Genomic DNA, 9,891 nt, shown 5'->3' on the forward strand with positions numbered 1-9,891 from the left:
CCCCCCACACACTCACTCCTCCCACCGGCCACCGCTGCTCCCTGGACCCAGAAGCGGCGTGTTTGCTGATGTTTATATGCAGGCAGAGGTGACAGCCAATCAGCAGTGAGACGCTGCAGTTCCTGCTCGGCCTTGTTCAGGCAGCCTGTGCGCTCGCATTCTCTGCGTCTTCGGTATTCCGGGCCAATCAGGGTCAACGATCCTGAATCCTTACGGCTGGGTTCTCAAACCACCAGGAGCTGTAACGTGGTCCGTCGCGTGTTTTTAATTCATTCTTAAATGTGGCCCACAGGCCGATCTCTCGTTTTCCACTTGGTGATTTTTTTTTTCACTTAACCAAGCCTATGCTGATTGTTTTTTATGTGCATTCACAAAATACTGACATTACATTTTGCCTGCTGTCATTTCTCTTTTGTCTCATAAAAAGCTCATAATGGTTCATAAATAAGACAATGGGTCCCAGGAACTGAGCTTGAGACCACTGTCATACGGCTTTTGCGATGTAATTAATTGCTATTAATTCTGAGAAGCTAGCGTGTTAGGCTACTAACCTGTGTTGACGCTACAAATGCCCCAATTAAAGTGAAACATCTAAATCAGGGGTGTCAAACTCCAGTCCTGGGGGGCCGGAGCCCTGTGTAGCTTAGTTCTTTCCCTGTTCCACCATAAATGATTTAGCTTATGAGCTGAGTGGTAATTAGCACAAGGAGTTGAATCAGGTGTGTTAAACGAGGGTAATCCAAAAACTGTGAAGGGCTCCAGACCCCCAGGACTGGAGTCTTACACCCCTGATCTACATCATCTTTAAATCCACCCTTTGATCACATGTCTGCAGCACCTGTCTGCGATTGGCAGTAACCCGCTTACAGGTGTGACACGCCTTTCTCACAGAGAAACCGAGTTAAACACTTCCTATACTGGCTGGAATTTCGTGTCATGTGACACACCGGTAATTAATCTCCACACCACTTATTCACTTATTTTGGTGCAGTAGTGAAGCACAGTCTGTAACGTAGCTGCACATTGGGAAATAGATACATTTTCTAGAGTAAAATATTTTCCTTATCGCTAAATTGACGCTAACACGCTAATGCTAATAGAAACATTCCTTTCCCTCATCCGCAGCTGAGCTCTGCAGCCACATTCGCTCCTCTACAGGAAACCCTCCTCCAGGGAGGGGGGCTATCATGGCAGAATGATGCAGCGGGAAGGGGGCGGAGCCTCGCCGCTGAGCGGTGCGCTCGCATGAGGAGACCGGGCCCCCGGCGCCCGTGATTGGCCGGCACCGATGGCATGCCTACCACTGCCGGCGGGATGCAGCTTTAAGGGAATCCATTGACAACATGGCCGGGCGTCTCCATGGCAACATGTTCACTGCAGCGTTCCCTACATAATGCAGCTCTTCCATGGGGAGGGGAAACGGGATACGGAGGCGCATACCATTCGCCAGCCATTTCGAACTGGGAACGGGCAGAGTTCAGCCTAGGCTGTTAGCATTCTTCACAAACACACAATAATAGATGCTATTTTTTCATTATCTAACAGGTACAAGACGCTAATAGAATTGGCTCATTAGACCGACATTATGAAGGTCGGCTGAAACATTGTATCTTAAAGCTGCAGATGAAAAAACCTGAGAGAGTAGTTAAGAGGCAGCATATTTATGGTCTTTTACATAATAGGAAAGTAACATAATTTAAAAAAAAAAACAATTAAATAGATCAAGTCAATCCAAAGATGCAGGACACAAAAATCCTGGAATTACCGTCATACACTTAATAAACCAACCAAATGGAAATATTACACATTTCTTGTAGCTGCTCAGAAAAAGAAAATGTAGAAAGATACTTTTGCGGCTCAGTCAGACAAAGGTAACACTACTATGTATTCAGTCTGAAAATATTTGCCAAGAACCATATTCACCTGAATGAACAATACAGTTAGTCTGATCTGATTATCTCGCGACGGCGTTCCCACAACTCCACGGATCAACTACCAGCTACTGTTTATGATGGAGAGTAACGTTCAAAGCCCAAGTGATGGGCTTTAGTTTGCAAAGGGAAAGACATCTAAGCTCTGAAAATTCAATATGTGTATTAAAACAGGATCAGAAGCGCACACTGACAGCACATTGACAACGAACGTAAAACAATTAGCCTAATAACCATATGAACACGCAACACTTACATAGTAACAACATATTTATATATGTTTAAAATATAAATGCTACATATTTTAATACATGAATAGTTATTCATACAAATTTTGAATATGAACAGCGCCCCCTGTCTTCCTCCCCCCCAGGGAATCTGAGAATTCCTTCACAAAATCCCTCTCGAACCCGCTCTCATGCGTGAAGGGTGCTGAGACGGCTGTTCTCGATTTCCCTGCCTCCTCATGCGTGACTGGCTCTACCACAAGTCTGCCGCCCCCCTCCCTCCCTCCCTCCCCGCCCCTCCCCCCGCTATGACTTCCTGTGTCTGAACTGGTAATTGTAATGTAAAATCCAGTCATTTATTTCCAAACAACCCCCAGGGCCATGGAGCAACACCAACCCAACTCTCACCCCCACTGTCACAAACCCCCCCCCCCCCCCCCCGAAAAAAAAAAAAAACAAAACTGGCAGAAACGGACAGAGTGATGCATGACTGTCTTTGATAAGGAAAGCTCATTATAAGAAGTGGGTAAAAAAAAAATCTTAATCCATTCAAAGCTCACAAAGAACACAGCGTGACAACAATGAGCAGGAGCGGGACAGAGTGTGTGGATTCTGCCTGTTAAAAGCCTACATTAAACCCAGAAAGGCCAATTTGACACCTGGTGTCCGAATTCATTCCGAAACCCTCATACTTATTTACAATGCATTCCGGTTTTAGCATCTGCTACAATTTGACCTTTTCTACATTCAATCACATTTTCCGCTAACTGGTCCTTGCAGATTCCAATGGACGGAATTTCTCCATGAATAGCAACCCAAACTTGACGGAAAACTGACCACAACCCAATATTGTTATATCCTGTTGTTTTTCTTTATTCTTGTTTTTCTGGGAGGATGGTTGAGACCGGTTTGTTCATAGCAACCATCTATAACTATAACCATTCTTGCATAAACCACAAAAACTAATTTTTCACAAACACTGTGATTACAAGACAGTTTACTAAAGTTATGCACGATGAACTCATTCAGTCCTACATACGTTTTGTCAAAAAAAAATCATGTTTTTTGTTTTCCCAGCAAACGAATCAAACCAGCAGTTTATATTATTCGTGCAATTCATCAAAATGGTATGGAGGAGGTGCATTGGGACAAAACCCAAACCCCTTCAGCCTCAGAAGCTAGGTGTTAGCTAATTCCTCTTGCTGGACAGACCCATTGTCTCATGTCTTTGCAGACTGGAGCTGTGGGCGTGTCAGAAGGTGGGCGTGTCAGAATGTTTGTGGGCGTGCCAGAAGGTTTGTGGGCGTGTCAGAAGGTTTATGAGCATGTCAGAAGATTTGTGGGCGTGTCAGAAGGTTTGTGGGTGTGTCAGAAGGTGGGAGTGTCAGAAGGTTTGTGGGCGTGGCAGATGGTTTGTGGGCGTGTCAGAAGGTTTATGGGCGTGTCAGAAGATTTGTGGGCGTATCAACAGGAATGAAGTGTGGTGAAGTGGCTGGAACCACACACACAATTTCCTTCACACAGTAACTGTTCACAAGCATAGTAAATGTCTTACATTATATGATCAAATATGAAACGGACATTTAATCATTGCCTGACCTATATGTCTGGTAAATGTCTGGTCTCTTTCTGAAACAACGGGTCAATCTCTATACCAAGAACACAAAGATCGTACTTGTGGTCTTGGCAAGACTGGTCTTGCTAACTTGCCTTCCAAGAACAAACTTGGGGCGCAATGACTCATGTGACTGGTCTCGTTCGGCGAGGATGCAATCGATGTATCCTTGATATTTGGGACGGAGCACAACAAACATCCGGGCATTTTTACTGTCCTCTATACTTCTGCTCTTAGTCTTGGAACTGGTCTTCAGCAATGGAAGATGATGTAAAACGGGTCAAGTACGCATGTTGGAAAAACCCCCAATGTTTATTGACAGCATTTCCGACCAATAGAAATAACCATTTGGCACACCTGCTATAGTGTACGGGTCACCTTTTAACACGCCCACTAATCTTTTGACACGCCCACTACTACATCCTGCAGAGACTCACGACTTCCTGCTCTCAGGACATCATGAGACTTCATGTGGGATTCTAGTTGTCTATAGAATGTTTACTGCCCCAAATATAGCCCTGCAGAGCTATCGCTGCATGACACATGCATTATTCACGAAACAAGGCTTACGATTTTTTTCCCTCTATCTGCTCCTTTTTGATTATTTTTATCCTGAGAACCTTATCCAGATTCGGACTAACAGGCAAACATTTTTACCACGAGCTTCTACCAGAATCTGCTGTATCTCAAAGTCGAAGCCCGTCCCGAACCTAAGGCAGCTTATATGTCTGATTTTTTCCATCCTCACAACCAGTTTTGTAGCTTCAAAGACAACAGAGGGAGATGAATGAAAATGACAAATGTCTCTGGAAAACGTTTCATTGTGTCATCAGTGCAAAGAAACTGCCGGAACTCGACATCCAGTTCTAAATCGTTTGAGAACAAAGATGCGGCAAACGTCTCTAAAAGTAAAAGTGAAATGTCCCACTGTTTCTTGTACATGATTTACTTGCTGCCACAATTAACTCCCTTTATTCTTTACTGGGATTCATAATAGCTGCGCCAGTCAACCAGAGGATATGGTGCCTGGCAGTGACATTGAAGGTGACCATTCTTTACCCGCCAACAAAATTAATTCCGCACTGGGATTATTAATAACTGGGTCATTTGGAAAAGTGGGGCTGACCAGAATCTTAAGAGGCAAAGTTGAAAGCCTCTGTATGGAATCACATCTGGCCAGATGCGTAGCTAATTCCGCTGCACAGCTAAAGGCCTGCTAAAGCTAGATTAACCCAAAAATCACAAAAAAATGAGCTAAAACACATACACACAATAACCGCGAGCAGGAACCAACTGTAATAGGCTAAATCCATCATTTTGTCTGCGAAAGAACCTATGCATCTTCCTCCTTGTGCAACTTATGCCTTTGGCTGGCTTCCAGAAGAGTTCTTTGTGATCCCAGCAGTGTGAGGTCACTGGGACAAAGCTGGATGCCTGATATTACTTGTGTGACTGACGACCTGTTTATTTTTAGACCCAAACGCCTGCCACCGTGCCGTGACTCAATTGGCTAAATTTGGAGAAGGATTCTGAGCAGCCTTAAGATCTCCTGCAGCCTCACCAGTTCGGGGGAATCCAGATTTTGAGTTTTGCTGCATCTTGTTGGCGGAAAACGATACAAACGGTACTGTACAAACCAATTACCCATAATCCATCAGCTGCATCAAGGTTTACTACGTTTTTATGTGTCTTTCATTAGAATCAAGGCTCTCATTCCAAATGCAGTATCATGCCAGAATCTTTAATCCTTAGCTACAAACCTTTGGTGAAGGTGCAATTTAATTAAGAAACCGCCTCTCAAAGCAAAGTGAAAATATATGGCTATATAATCATGCCATATGTACTGACTACAGCAAAAAAAATGGCTACATTTTCTTCAAATGTATACAGAAATGGGAACATCATCTGCACAAAGCATTGACCGAGGTGCATTATGGGGGAAATATTGTTGATATTATTTAGTAAAGGAATTAATCTTTTACAGTAATTGTCGCATCGTGCATTGTCTGGAGGTCGAATGTGAAGAGTCTGAAGTCACACATGTGACACAGAGTCCGAAGTCACACATGTGACACACAGAAGGGCTTTTTATGCAAAGTCCTGCAGCCATTCCCAGCTGTAAGCGAGACAAGGAACAAAGACGCCGTGAGACAGACTGACAGATGAGGGCTACATGCTATCAGCTCAGGTGCACTTTCTGTTTATCTACGAGTGAAACGGGTGGTAATAGCAGTGATCTTGTGACCCAGTTTCATTTTCACAGAGAGTCCTGCGCTCACAGATAGTCACAAGAGGGCTGAATGCATACATGCTTAGCATCCAGTCCCTAAGGTCAGACCGTCCAACAGAACACAGAATAAAGCCACAGCAGGAGTGACCAATCTATCCCAGAAAGGGCCGCTGTGTGTGCGGGTTTTCACTGCAACTCCCTAATTATATTACTAATTAGATGACTGACTGGCTGAAGAGTCCTCACTCCTGGGTTTGTACAGCTGACTGAAAGGTTCTCCCTCTCTACAAGCACAACGGCCTACTGTGCCGAGAACACATGGTCATGTTTACCTGTAGTCCTGTCACCTGTGCAGTGTTACACCCCCTGGATAGCACTGACATCTTATATATGCCAATAAGAAATCAAAATAGTTCTTTCTTTCTTATCAAGGACTGGATGGAGGGGATTTGTTCTTTTCACAACCTGGGAAGTGCTATATTACACAAACAAATATCTCAATAGCCAAGGCCCCCAACCCCAAACCCCAGGGGTGTTTCCTGCAGGCTGGGAGACCCTGAATTGTCTCCCACAAGGTTTCCTCTCACCTGTATAGGTGTGTATGTCCCAAAGGAGGACAAGATGGACTATAGAAAACAGGTCATATATCTTTTCTCTTAAAGAGTTTAAATTGTAGTTGGATAGCTATTAATCTTATTTAATTTTTGTTGTCCATCCATAGTGTTCATCATGTCCAATGTCTAAATGTCATCATGTCAATGTCTAAATTCTAATAAAGTTTTTTTTTTCTGATTCTGATACACTTTTAAAAATGGCCAATGAAATATTTAATTTTGTATATGTGTGCATCCTAAAAGTGGGCAGGATTGGGATATACGTCTACAAATGGGCAATAAAAAGGTCATTTTATTTCATGAGAACAGTTTCTGTTTTATGTTAAAACCCAAAACCTTTGAGAAATATGCAGAAATTCAGGAAAGTTGGTAAAAATTTTTGTGACATCCACTACAGATTGATTCAGGTGACTGTGACTGTATCTCACCTGATCAGCTAAGAAGGTCAAAGGACACAGAAGATGGAGAGCATCAAGCTTACTGAACATCTCTATGGAAGAGCAGATGATGAACGTTATATATATGGCAACTGGACCAACAAGGAGGTGCTGTGTTCACACGCTATAAATTCTAGCAAAAAAAAAAAAAAGTGATTATTTGAGGATTAAATTGTAAGTTAGAGACACAAATGTCACATATGAGTGCAAATCATGAGAAAAGCGCTCAGAACTAATATATTGCAGGGAAATAACAAATTAACTGCAGTGAGCTAATAAATGAACTGTTCAAGCAAGCTTGTCCCATATTCAACATTTTTACATGTCGCCCATTTTAATCGCTTTAACATGCATGTTTTATATACAGTTTGGTCATGACATGCAATATGTGTTTAGAAATATATGCCTACAAAATATCATTTTAAGGTATTTCATATATATCGCTTAATATGTCCACTCAATATTTCTTCATGTAATATTTTACACAGTAAAATTATACTTTTCATTGTGCACAAATACTGTCGACTAAAATAAATGCTTATGTGAAAATTTTATAATAAGATTCACCCACAGTGACATCCTTATAAATATAAGTATTATACAGAGCTGTCATATCCCCATCTCTCTTATGATTGTCAGTGTTAAGCAGCCGTAAAATTAAGCATGTCTGTAGAACCGGCCTACAGAGGTGGGCGGTTCTTCTGTCCACGTCTCCATAGTTACAATTATGCGAAATGAAGCAGGATGAATGAAAAACGCCGTGCGTCAGCCCGCAAACGCTGGGATGCAGGCTGTTAGAACCCTCTCCGTCCCCCAAAGGAGGTGGGGGGCGGGGACCCGGGATCGCCGAGGTCTGAGCGGCAATGTCAAAGTTACATGGCTCACAGCCTCCACTTCTTCAACTCGCATTATAAAAGCACTAAAGCATGCCATTACAGTTATACGCTTAGCTGAGAATAATACTATAAACATTTTACCGTAATCTACCGATTTGACTCACCCGGATACCTTTCTGAATGGGCCCAAAGCACATGCCCTTAATCCGTCTGCCACTATATTCTCTGCTGCCATCTTCAATAAATTCCACAATCCGAAGCTAGACAACTATCTGCAAATACAGAGCAAAGGTGCTGTACATAGACTATATGATATATATACTATTGTACGTATCACGTGATACCAATGAGCTCGCTTCTACTACCTATAACCCTTGACACCTGTCACTGCTCACCCTAGGTACGTTTTATTCCAAAAGGTTGATAAGCTGATAAGAATAAATATGATGAAAGACCTATAAAATCAAAGGGATAAAATATAGCTTTGAAACCTTTAGTTTCCAGCATTCACGTTCGTGCTATATATCCCCTATAATAGTGATAAGCATGAACAGTATTTCTGATCATAATTAAAACTATTTTGTATTGTAGCGCGGAGGTAGAATATTATAATATTAAAACGTATATACATTTTACTATATGAGACGGAGTAAATTAATTAAGCCTTAGCACTTAGCGGATATTTCAGTCTATAAAAACAGACCTAGCCTATTATTATCGGAGGTTATTTTGTATTTTTATTAATCTGCAGGGCGTCACCAAATAGCACCATACAGACAAACGTACTCCAGCATTGGCATAACGTAAATATATAGACAGCTATAACATTGAGGAGGTCATAAGCAGACCGACTTAACGGGAATCCGCAGATCGCATCGCGAGCGTGGGAAGACCGGCACCGGTCCACGTTAGGCCGAGATCACGGGAAGCGGCAATGTCGGCCGTGCACTCTAACACAGCGTATTATGTTAGATGTATTATTACTTTTTCTGCTAATGGACCCCACGATGTCGTTCAGAGGTCATGATTAACTGTCACCAATGGCCTCGCCAGCGCATCCTCCCGAATCGTGCATCCAGTGCACTTGTCATCCTCGATCATCCTCGAGCATCCTAATGTACAGGCCACCCCGTATAATTCCCGTAATAATATTCGTGACTCCTTCGAACAACAATACATGATTATAATCCAATATTCCGGCTTGTTTTACCATGACGCATAGTCGCTGATACGGCCAGCATCCCCCTAATACAGATCGCTTAGTCAATGCACGAATAATAACTGACAGCGCAACTGATCCCGACTGTCTTACGAGAAGCACTATAAACGACAAGCCGTATAAGAGATTCAAGGTATCCCTCGGTGAAAAGAAGGAAATCCGGCGCGCTTCTTACCGTGCGATTAATCTCCGCGATGTACGAAGGCCTCCGGGATGTGTTTCCATAGCTCGGCTTTTCTCCTCTCCTCTCCCCACCGCCGCTCAGCATCAGCAGCCGCACAAAGCGACGGAGAGGCCAGACCCCGCCCTCATCTCTATGAATGGCCGAGATCCGCAGACCCCCCGATCTGCTCCCGGCTTCGCTCTTTCGGCTATCGGATCGCTACCCCGGCTACCCTCCCGTCATCAAAGCGCTTTGGGGGCAGCACATATTACACAAAAGGGTGTTAGAAGTCTTAAAAAGGAGTAGTGAGCTATTATTACTCACTTCCCACCGCATCCAATCCCAGCTGCCTTATTTGTATAAATGGTAATTCGGCATTCTGTGATTATGGACATACAGGCGAATGAAAACGTGCTGCAAAAGAGAAATCTAAAACGAATTATTAATGTTGTGGATTCTAACTCTAGCACAGTTCCCTTTGATAGGATGATTGTTAAAACAGGTGGCCTGTTTTAGATTTATTGACTACAGACAACATTGATTGTTTTAGAGCAGAAATACGTTTAAGGTGCTTATATTGTAATTTTACATAGACACATGAATTAATTGGGAACTGGCA

General features: G+C 42.9%; 1 protein-coding gene across 1 annotated transcript in view; it reads right to left on the reverse strand.

Annotated features, from left to right (window-relative positions):
• jakmip2 (janus kinase and microtubule interacting protein 2) overlaps positions 1-9,683 on the reverse strand; it is a 29,378-nt gene extending 19,695 nt beyond the window's left edge. The window contains exon 1 of the mRNA XM_023803457.2: positions 9,285-9,683. The gene's annotated coding sequence lies outside the window, so the exon portion shown is untranslated. The remainder of the gene's footprint in view (positions 1-9,284) is intronic.
• Positions 9,684-9,891: the final 208 nt, after the last annotated feature.

This window comes from Paramormyrops kingsleyae, chromosome 24 (assembly GCF_048594095.1).
Source record: "Paramormyrops kingsleyae isolate MSU_618 chromosome 24, PKINGS_0.4, whole genome shotgun sequence".
Taxonomy (NCBI): domain Eukaryota; kingdom Metazoa; phylum Chordata; class Actinopteri; order Osteoglossiformes; family Mormyridae; genus Paramormyrops; species Paramormyrops kingsleyae.